Source organism: Oxyura jamaicensis, chromosome 2, assembly GCF_011077185.1.
Source record: "Oxyura jamaicensis isolate SHBP4307 breed ruddy duck chromosome 2, BPBGC_Ojam_1.0, whole genome shotgun sequence".
In the NCBI taxonomy this organism is placed as follows: Eukaryota; Metazoa; Chordata; class Aves; order Anseriformes; family Anatidae; genus Oxyura; species Oxyura jamaicensis.
In genome coordinates this window covers 91,258,790-91,270,312 of record NC_048894.1, presented here as the reverse complement: position 1 = coordinate 91,270,312, position 11,523 = coordinate 91,258,790, and the positions used below count along the sequence as shown (strand labels likewise).

The following is an 11,523-nucleotide window of genomic DNA, read 5'->3' as shown; positions in this document are numbered from 1 at the left end:
GAAAGAAAGAAAGAAAGAAAGAAAGAAAGAAAGAAAGAAAGAAAGAACATTACAGAAAGCAGTGCCTTCCCATAAGAGATTTACAATTGATTAAATAGGATGGCTTGTCCTAAAACTCTTACATGATTGCATGCAAAGAAAACAGATGGTCTGTGTTACAGTAATTTGATTTCTTCCAGTAAACATTACTCATGATATAGAAAATGCTTATGTTGATCTCTTCCAGAATGATGTGTGCACTTTGCATCTCTTTTTAAATGAAGCCTGTAATTCTGTTCAAGAAACAGCACAGTAGCTCTGGTTTCCCAACAAATCAAATAAAATCAGGTAGTCTAATGCATCATTCTTCACTTAAGAGCCTGACAACACAGAGATTCATTTTAACTTTTCACGTTCCCAAAAGTGCTTAGCATAATACTATGATCCTTTCTCATTCGCTCCTTTTGTAATGCTTCTTCATACTAAAAAAAGAGCATCACTTTTACCTTCACCTCTGTTTAAGAGAAGTGTCATAAACCTAAATACAATATCTATTCTCTTCTGATTTCATCCAGCATTCTTCTTCTTATACAGCTACAGGTATATAAGAAAGGAAAACATCTTACCGATATGTCTCCACCTACCCACATCAAATTTTGTTCTATTGTTTGAGTCAAACCAAGAGCACTGTTCAGGAAACTTCATTTCTCATATTTCCCTGAACTGATTCTTCTCAAGCTTTATGTTCCCAAACACTGGATGCAAAGTGATCTGCCCTTGTAAGGCAGACAACACTCACAATGTCGTCCAAAGTCAAATTCAAGTCCTTGGGATCAAACCATGGATGAGAACTCTGTTTGTTCCTACAGAGTGAGAGTCTATGCTGATAAAGGTTTGATGTTGCCTCTTACTGATCTTTTGCACAGGGGTGAGTACAGGCAGATCCTTCTCAAAGACTCAATTTTGACCCCTAAGAATGCACCCCTAAATCTGGCCCTAATTTTTAGAGGAGCTTCACACCAGGGTATGTTCCATCATCTGCAAGTAATAACATTCCTGCTGGGTTGTAACCCTATTTGTCATTATCTTGTCTTGTTTGATTATTGTCACTTCACCTGAATGGCCTGGACTTACCACAGCCATATGAAGCAAGGGCACAGTCCTATTAAATGCCTGCTGGGAATACCTTAAGCTGCTACTCTTGTCGGTGGGAATTAAGAGTTCTCAGCACATTGTAACAGGTACTCAGACCCTTGAGAAATTGGACTCTTAATTAGATATTCCCTCATGACATTGTGTGATTATTTAATGTTCTGACAAGATCCCTCAGCAATCTCACAGGCCCTGAATTAACTGTCCAAGAAGAGCTCTTTGCCAACTGCAATTCTGTAAAACCTTTGTCATGCTTGGCCATGGAAGCAAATTGCATTTCATGGAGCATATGAAATGATTTACCCAATGAATTGGCTGAATTATATATAGTGTGAACTACTGGCAAGGCTTGAGATGTCCAGTTTTAAATAGCTGTTCTTTCTTTGTCCCTTGCCTAATCCCCTGTGTGTGCCATCCCCGCAACTCTACCATGCACACTTCTGATTGTCCCACTTGCTGACAGGGCTCAGCAGTAGCAGCAGTCCTTGTGGCAACGTGGGATGATTCATCCCACGGCCCACATGAGTCAGATTCATACTGCCAGAACAGTCTTTTATTATAAATTTCCCTTTCTCCTGTCTGGCTCATCTGTTTTATAATACTTGTTACTTAAACATAAATTTCTAGTTCAAGCCTATCCATCCAGGGGCTGCTGATGTTTTTTAATCTGTATTGAAAAGTTTAACAAAGCCCCAACAGAATATATAAAAAAAAAATCTTGCCTTGCAGCTGATGTCATGTTATCAAACACATTAATAAAAGCTACAATAAGCATGAAAAACAAAGTGTAAATAAAGAGAACAGTGCTGAACAAGGTAGTATCACATAACAAATGCAAGTCTAGTCATTTTTTACCATTCCCTACACATAACACATTTAGGCACAGCTATCTCAGGGGAAAGGGCATCATATCAAAGGTTTTCTATAGGATTTTAGTGACAATGCTATTCTGATTACTAACCCTGGCTCAATTGTGCAAAATTTTGATGCTTAGCAATCAGTATTCATTTCCCCTCCACTTTATAGAAATGGAAGCTAGGGAAGGAGTATTTGAACCACCTACCCTCTAGCTCCAGTGACACCCAAATACCTTCCCAAGACCCAGGGACTGCAGTCAGTCTGAGTGTATCCAGTTCACCGACACGGAGTCTCTCACAGCCACTTCCCTGCTCTGCTACCCAGCCAAGACTTTTAGACTTCTACCTGGCAGCTTTACCTGCTTACTTTTTAGGATGTCTTTTTTTTTTTTTTTTTTTTTTTTTTCCATTCTTTTGTTAAAAATATTTCGATTGTTTTTTTTTTTTTTTTTTTTTTAAGGAGTTTTCAATACAAAAATTGTGTCTCACGAGCATCATCAAATCCACTTCCACAATAAGGAATCTAACTTCAGATAAATCATTCTACCAACTCATTTCAACTACAACAAAAAGAGTTCCTTGAGTGCTTTATGCATTCTGGCAAGCATCTTCTTTGCCAGGAGTGGATTAAATAACACTACCTCTATTATTCTAATAGTGTGGGAGATCATATAAAATATTTATATCGTGAACTGCAGGCAAAATGCCTATTCTGAATTATGCTCCGGAAGCTCAGCAAGATCTTATATTGATAGAAAAATACTTCAGTTTAAATAATTGGGCAATTTTAGTTATTCCTTATTCTATGAATCTCATGTCATTTTGCTGTTTCCCTCTCGGGAACGTGATCTGTTTTAGTAAGTACTATTTTCCATGTTCAAGGGTTTCCTGTGTACTAGTACAAACATCTCACCCACTTCACTGAATCACAGGGCCAACATAAAGATGGCTATATATAAAATAATAATAAAAAAGAAAAACAACAACAACAACAAAACAAATGCTGTCAGTGCAGATCAATGTTCTGCCTGAGCTTCTTCACTGCCTTATACAGGGCATTAGAGATTTTTAAGTACATAGCTACAAAGAAATTTGCTTAAGGCTCAATTTTCAGCTGACTTCCAAATTTGCAAACAAAGAATTTGCATGTGCCATTATACGCAGAGACTGTATGCACAAAATCCCATCAATGTGGTACCAAACTGCTTGTGCAAGAATAACATTTATACAAACTGAATATCCTTTCTCCAAAGTCATATTCTTGATTTTATTCAGGTTGCTCCAACTCACAGTGTGGCATGAGTGCTTCAGGATCACAAGCCCATTCTCACAGAAGTCACTTGTTTCAGCAGGCTCAAGTTCTAACTTAAAGGATATTTTTCTTAAAATGTGGCAAAGACTATGCTTTCCCCACATTGCACAATTTCACAGTGCAAGATACTTGGCATTAGATTTTGCAACCAGCTAAATGCACTGTGTGCTTATACTCTTTTGTGCAGCCCCAGGAGAACATGGCATGAGGAAGAAGGGCATGATCCTGTGTTGGATTTCCCCTGGGCAGCACATTTTCAGTCAGTCTGAAGCCAGTAAGAACACCTCACTGAATCCACACCAACCTTGACATTCATTTTGTCTAACCCTTTCCTCAGCTGAGGAATGGGAGCATCACCAGCAAATAGAGGAATGAAGAAATGGGAAGAGAGAAGGCAAAGAAATACAAATCACAGAGTACAACATGCCTCCCTCTCCACTGGCAGAAGTAAAAGGCATCAGAAGCAACTGCAAATCCCATGCAATCTTTCACATTATACAGGCAGGGAACCTCTGTAAAGGTGGATGTCTCAGGCAACAGCTGAAGTCAGCTGTCAGACAGATGTCCAAGCTAATTGCATTTTGGTGGCCATGACCAATGTTCTCTGCAGACTGTCCCACTTGGTTCTGTCTACACATAGATTCAAATACTACTGTGGGTCACCTTAGCTCAGCTCAGGTCCCACTGCTCACAGTTTACCTGACAAAAACAGCCATATAGTTGCTATTATATGTGAGGTTCACCTTCTTGACGGAATGGACATCTCTTGTCTTCCATCCATACTCCTACTAGTGACAGCATGCATGGGCAGGGGCAGCAGGAGGAGGGAAAGCTGGCAGGAGACACAGAGCAGGATTTCCTTGACTCTTGCATTTGGCAAGGGCAGAGAAATGGGTATAAGGGCCCATTCTTTTCAATGAGAAACTGGGCTTTAAGCAGTTCCTGCTTTTCCTGATCCCTTCTCACTCCCCTGGATGCTCTCTGTCCCCTTGCTTGTCAGGAGTGTCCCCAGAACAGCTCCCATTCCTCTGGTTGCCAATCTCATATGTCCAGGCTACAGCTGGGTCTTGGCAGCCACTGAGATCCAGAGCAGATGGGGATGTAACTGGTTTGTCTGTTCATCCTTTTTGGCCTGGGCAAAGGATTTAGATATACACTACTCTCAAACTCTCAATCTCTTTTTTTAAAAAATAAAATAAAACAGGGAGGGTTTGATTTCCTCCCATTTTCTCAACCCAACCCTCATGTTGATCCTCAGGCTCCTGAACCTCTACCAGTCCTTTTCTCCTTTTACTATCCCCAGTTGAGCAATAAAATACAGCTAGAAAAGTGAACAATGAACATTCATAACCCAACAATCACTCATCCCATATATTAGGTTTTCAAATGATTTTTCAATAGAGATTTATCAGCTGCCTTCCTAGTGGATGGTAAAGCATTCAGCCAGATAACACCTTCTCTATTTTACTGTTTAATGATACTAAAAAATCTTAAATAAAACAGAATCAATTCTCAATCCTTCAAAGAATGTAAAACTGTTTTGTACTGCTTTCTTTTTTCTCTTTTGCAGTTACCATCAACTATAAAAATACAGAAACTAACATAACTAACATTTTTTTTTCAATAAATAGTCAATAATATACTGCTCGATAAATATGGTTTTCATTGAAGAAAAAATCATGACAGCAGAATTATCCTGGTACTAAGAGAATTCATTTCAGGCTTGTTCCATGCCTGGCACTCTAAAAGCACTTCCACAGATCTGTTCCTTCACTATCTCCTTGGAGAAGACCCCAAGAACAACAGAAATCCCTCATTGCTGTCTAAGCAGTCACATCTTGCTTTTCAGCAAAAGAGAAGATCATCTCCCATTATTAGAATTCAATAGTCTAGTTGGAAGGGGCCTGCAAAGATAATCTAAATCCAACTGCCCAACCACTTCAGGGCTCACCAAAAGTTAAGGCAGATCAATGCGGATATTGTCCAAATGTGTTTTTAACACTGACAGGCCTGGGGCATCAACCACCTCTCTAGGAATCCTGCTACAGAATTTGACCACACTCACAGCAAAGACATTTTTCTTGATGCCCGGTGAACCTCCTCCGGTGCAGCTTTTATGTCATTCCCGGGTGTCCTGTCTTCGGTGACCAGGGAGCAAAGACTGTCACCTCCTGTCCCCTTCCCCTCCTCAGAAAGTTGCAGAGAGCCATGAGGTCACCTCTTGTCCTCCTTTTCTCCAGACAAGACAAACCAAGTGTCCTCAGCCTCTCCTCATAGAGAACCCTTTCCAATATTCCTGCAGATATATCAAATTGTTTGATTTTTCACTTCCATTTTAATCTGAGATATGACTTCTCTCATTGTGTAGACATAACCTTAGCATCAGACACAGTCTTGACTATGTCAAGGTGTTTATTCCCGACATTAAGCAACTAAGGCTGAAATGTCTACAAGGCTGCAGCCTATGTAAGAATGACATTTAGTCTAAAATTTAGACTCCTCATAACAAAATCTGATACTGCAGAAGGAAAATATTTCAGGTAATCTGAGAGGGTCCATTTCCACTTCTCCCACAACAGGAGTGCACTCAGGCTTGAAGCTGAGCTTTCTATTTGATACTTAAACAGTTTCACAGATAAGGAGGGAGAAAAGACTTCAAGTCAAAATGGGCATTCAGCTACTTACCAGTGTGTCCTAAGGTGGCCAGGAGGGCTGAGTTTTTGTATCCTCTCTTTTGAAGACCTAGTCAACAACTACAAAGAAGCAAATACAGACCAACCATTTAAAGAAGAACTGCCATGTCAGACACAAATAGAAAACCTATTGTGCTTCGAATTTCTTTGCCCTAAGGTCTATGGTGGCAGTGTGCTTATAGTGAATCGGATTCTATTGATACATTCCTCTTCCCTCTGGCAAAATCAGAACCAGGTTCCCCAAAACTGAGGTAAACATTGAAATGTATTCAGAGAGAGTCTTTTCTGGGTTCTTACTAAAAGTCTTGCTCAGTTTTGTGGCTTGTCATAGCTGACATAATTCTTAATCAGAGCTCCTTTAAAAACTTAGTGAACAGATAATAATATCTGGAAAACTAGGACATTAAAACTTTGATTCACATAGCACATCTCTCTAGTCTTATCATGCATTATGCATAGCTGTACTACATTTTGAAGGGAAATGTTGTGATGTGTTTTCAGTAGGAGATGTACACATGACTACAGAGTCTACAGCAGATCAGAAGACAGGATTCTGATCCACGGAAGATGTTCAGATAATTAGGCAAAACTGCAAAAAGGAATATTTTGCCCCAAACCAGAACATTTTGGGTTGATAATGGAACACTTGGATTTTGTATTAGACCAGAGGTACCTCATAGGAGGTACAGTTCAGTTGCCTCAGCAGCCCAGTGTCAAGGATATTTTGTTTGTCTAAATCTCCAGTTTGCCATCTTAAGGCTACATCATTGGAACTATTCAAATTCTAGTTAGTATACAATAAAGATACACGTGCCTACTTTTATCATGTTAGTTTTTCTTTAAAAAACAATAAGAATTATTGACAAATTGGTATTGACTCTGATCTTTTTAACTGTTATGTAGATGTATTTTCATCCTTATCATTTACTCGACAGTGCTAACACTATATCCCCACTTTAGTGATGTGACCGACTTTAAAGATTCATAAATTCATTACTATGGTACACAGCAAGGTTAAAAGAGGGAGAATTCCTTATCAGTATGAAGGACTCGTACAGTTTGCAACAATCCTAGATCAAATTACCCTTTTGTCTTTCAATAAGCAGAAATCTCCTGCAGTGGCAAACGTTCATGATGGACTGTTTCATCTTGGCAATCATCTGAAAAGCATCTAATTTAATTAAAGCTTTAGGACAAAGTGATCTCTCCTTTAACAATTAAATATTTATGTTAACATACATATCACTTAATCGGCATAACGTATCAAAAGGTATTAATTGATTGTACAGTGTGCAAGAACTGAAAAAAGCCTCGTGCAGGTTTAAAAGTATTTTCTGTGTTAAAAACTAAATAAAAAAGGAAAAGATAAAATAATGACTAAGAAATAAGACCATTGATATTTTAATGATCATTAGCTCTATGCTACCACTATAACTGCTGGGAGTACAAACTATAGGACAAGTCCCAGAAAAACTATTCACAGAAGCTACATTTACAAATGCTGGAAATGAAAAAAAGAACTGGTGCAGAGATTAGAAAGATCCTAAGCTCAACAGTGGGTCTGTGTACTCTTGGTCATTAATCACTGCTGAACATTCAATTCCAGAGCCATGCCAAAGAAGCTATAAGTGGCATAATACTATCTATGTCAACATAACTCTGTAATGAAACAATATCTACAGCCTACATCATCTCTACAAAGATCAAAAGAATGTATCACATTTTATTCAATTATCTGGCAGAGAGAGACAAAATTTAAATATGTGAAAACCACACTAATTGGAAACATCCTTTTCATTTTTTTACAGCCTTTTTCCTAGGGAATTAGAAGATATCTGTGAAGGGAGGGAGGTGAGAACTTGTCTGAATAGTTGCTAAAATTAACTTAAATGTGTAGTTACAGGCCATCTCTTCAGCTAACAAGCACTTACTGATACCATTTTATTTAGTAAGAAACTGACTTCTACACTAACAAGTAGCTCAATGGGGAACATTCAAGCAGCTTCATGGGGGAATGAATTACAAATTAACCTCTTATACACTGCTTTTTAGGTTTACATGCTTTACTGTTAAAGACCCCTTTTTTATTTCCCTATCACAGGTCAGAAAAGAAAACCAAAAAATAACAGATGTAGATGTAAAGTACAAATTCAAGGGACCAGTTTTGACATATATATATGTGAGTACCCTGTTATGTAGCCCTTTGGAAATGTAAAAGCTCTTCATTGGAGTTGCAAATATTAGCAAAAAACAAAACAAAACAAACAAACAAAAAAAAAAAAAAAACAAAAAAAAAACGGGTTAAGCTATAGTTTTAACACTTTAAGATGGCACATATGCTGCTACCAAAAGTAGTCCAGGACCTTCCTGTTCTGGCTGCCTTTGTGGATTTAACCCAGGCCAGTCCATCCCAGAAACACTTGTGGTAACATAGGGCCAAAGCAAGTCAATAAAGCAGTGGGGTAGAAAGAGGACAGAAGTGTTTTCTTCAGTGGCGGTACATGTTGAAAGTGTATGATCTCACCTCCACCCTCTTTGCTAGCAAAGCAGATGAGGAAGCAGGTGAGAGAGAATATATCAATCTGAAACCATAAGGACTCTTCAATCTGCATCCCAGAACTAACTGCAACATATTCAGACCAAGGTTGTACTTCCATGTTTTGCTAGTGAAACAAGAAAATATAACAACTTGCCAGAAATTCTAGCATCAAAATTTCTACAACTGAAACCCATTTAATAGGAAAGCATGCCAAATGATGAGAAACAAATATCCAGAAAATAAGAGAATGAACCTGGGATAAGACAAGACAGTTTAAAAAATGTAGCGGTACTCTGTGTAAACAGAAAAGGAAGACACGAAATGTAAATTTGCTATAGAATCATAGAATCATTCAAGTTGGAAAAGACATCTAAGATCATCTAGTCCAACCTTTAACCTAGAAGTCCACCACCATGCTACTAAGTTTTAAATCTACGTGTTTCTTGAAGAGCTCTAGGGATGGTGACTCAACCACTTTGCTGGGCAGCCTATCCCAATGCTGCACAACCCTTTCATTAAAGAAATTTCTCCTAATATTAAATCCAAACCTCCTCTGGTACAACTTGATGCCATTTCCCCTCATCTTATCGCTATATGTAACATCTCTAGAATAAAACATGAAGTCATGTAACCATCACTAGTTATTTCTGTTTTCAGCCACACACCACTCAGAAATACAGTCTGTGGACTCTCCTCCAGAATTTATTAAATAATAATAATAATAATATATCGATTCCTCATCTCAGACTTCAGGGAATTTGGAGGAATCATTTAAGTAAAGAAATTTAAGAAATTTTAGTAATCAATGGTTTGGGGACTTCCTAAGTCTGGACTGTTTTGCCCTTACTCAGTCTTGAGAGATCACTTCAAAATAATTTTTTCAAATTTATATCCAAATCCATAGTTTTGTCATCTAAAATATTTTAGAAATAAAGCATTTCCTTATATTTTAAATTTCTGCAACTTCTTTTGACAACTCCTGCTTCTTGCATTGTGAGAAACACTGAATACTTGTTCTTATTTAACATTACCTTTTTGTATTTAACTAATTTAAATACACCCCATCTCAGATGTCTCTTTTCCAAGTTGAAAAACTAGACAATAAAACAATAGATGATATTAATTGTTGATACAGTCAAAGGAATATATGGAAAGAAGAAAATATCCTCTATCAAAAAACACCTGTGTGTCTGACCTAGATATGTTGTTGAAGAAACAAACCTCAGAATCACCAGCCAGTTCTGTGAAAAGATCCAGACGGACCTGCACAGGTGGTCAAAAGACATATATAACACTACTGATAGTCAGCAAAGCAACAGAGAAATATAATAATAATAATGCAACATGTTGATATATTATTATTATTATTGTTATTATTATTATTAGTCTTCATTATGCTATTGTGCAGAACTAGCTTGGACCCATACTTTCACTGATGCACACAGTTCTGCTCCCTACTCTGTGAGAAAGAATGGAGCAAGACTTGACTACATATATATTATAGAGACCTCACCATAGAGACCTCAGCAGGCTGGAAGACTGGGGGAACACAAACTGAACGAGGTTTAACAAATACAACTGTAACGTCCTGCACCTGGGAGGGAATAATCCCAAGCAGCAGCACAGGCCAGGGTTTTACTGGCTCAGGTATATCGAAATTAGAAAGGGCCTGGGAGTCCCAGTGGAGAACAAGTTACATATGAGCTGGAAGTTCATCCTTGAAGCAAGGAAAAAAACAACCAAAACCCAACAGATAAAGATTGACACTGTTTCATTCTACTTGGCATTTTTTAGGTCACACCTAGAATAACATATCTAGTTTTCAACCTCCAGTACAAAAGACACAGTGAAATGTTGGATGTGATCCAGCGGAGGGCCCTCACGATAATTAGAGAGTTGAAGACCTTGATGTATGGTGAAAGGTTGAAGGAATTCAGCTTGCTCAAACTAGAGAAGAGAAGGGGCAAGACAGAGTCTAATCACATTCTCCCAAAGTTATGGAGGAGATGGAGGTACTCTTTTCACAAGGACACAATGCAGGATAAAAATCAAAGGGCATAAGGAGCTTCAAAAAGAAATTGCATCTGCAAATAATAAAATGTTCTTCAATGGGAGAACAACAAAACTTTGGAGTAGATTGTCCAGAGAAGTGGCAGTCTCTGTGGTTGAAATATTCAGGACTTATTTTTTGGGGGGGCAATGGGTAACCTAGTTCAAAACCCTGCTCTCAACTGCTGAAGGGTTCAGGTGATCTCCAGAGGTTCCTTCCAATCTAGGTTTTTCCCTGCTTCTACACGGGAGGGCAGCAGGCACAACGAAATTTCTGAAACAGCTTCCACAGAGGGCAAAAAGCAGCAGACTAGCACTCTTTTAACAATGAAAAATAAATGATAGAAGACAGAAAGGGAGAAGGCAGAGATTTACTGCCTCATGAAACACCCAAAGAAGGTAAGTATGGAACAGATACTCAATCTTTTTCACAATACAGGAAGGAGGGGATATCAAATCAAATTTTCAAAGGGATGGCTTGAAAGAAGTCAATGTATTTTTACCAACAAAACTTAACTGACCTGTGAAAGTCACTGACATACATTTTCTGTGTATCAAAAGAATAAAAGGAATCACAGAGACATGTTGAAATGAGTCCATCAAGGTCTGTTAATAGAAGAGATGCAGGCTCAAACTTTGGACAGGAAGTCACCAAGCTCCGAGTTGAACAGACATGGGAGTGTATACCACAGACCATGGTATGTAGTCAGGCCTTTTTTAAAAGGATTTTCTGTATGTGGAAAAACTAGAGTTCATGGGAGAATAGGAATGCTTTACTTGAAAAATCTCACCAGAAATAAATTCTGATGTTTATATTGCCATATCTGAATGATGATACCATTGTTCACCATCTTATTGAATCTTCTTCCTTCCTTCCTTCCTTCCTTCCTTCCTTCCTTCCTTCCTTCCTTCCTTCCTTCCTTCCTTCCTTCCTTCCTTCCT

General features: G+C 38.3%; 1 protein-coding gene across 12 annotated transcripts in view; it reads right to left on the bottom strand.

Moving 5' to 3' along the window:
* LOC118161812 (poly(rC)-binding protein 3-like) overlaps positions 1-11,523 on the bottom strand; it is a 522,442-nt gene that overhangs the window by 419,498 nt on the left and 91,421 nt on the right. The window contains exons 2-3 of one of the 12 annotated variants that reach the window (XM_035317460.1): positions 5,986-6,053; positions 4,541-4,621 (exon numbers count right to left, since the gene is read on the bottom strand). The exons of 10 other annotated variants lie outside the window; for them this stretch is intronic. The gene's annotated coding sequence lies outside the window, so the exon portion shown is untranslated. The remainder of the gene's footprint in view (positions 1-4,540; positions 4,622-5,985; positions 6,054-11,523) is intronic. One more of the 12 variants, XM_035317461.1, reaches the window with a different exon arrangement.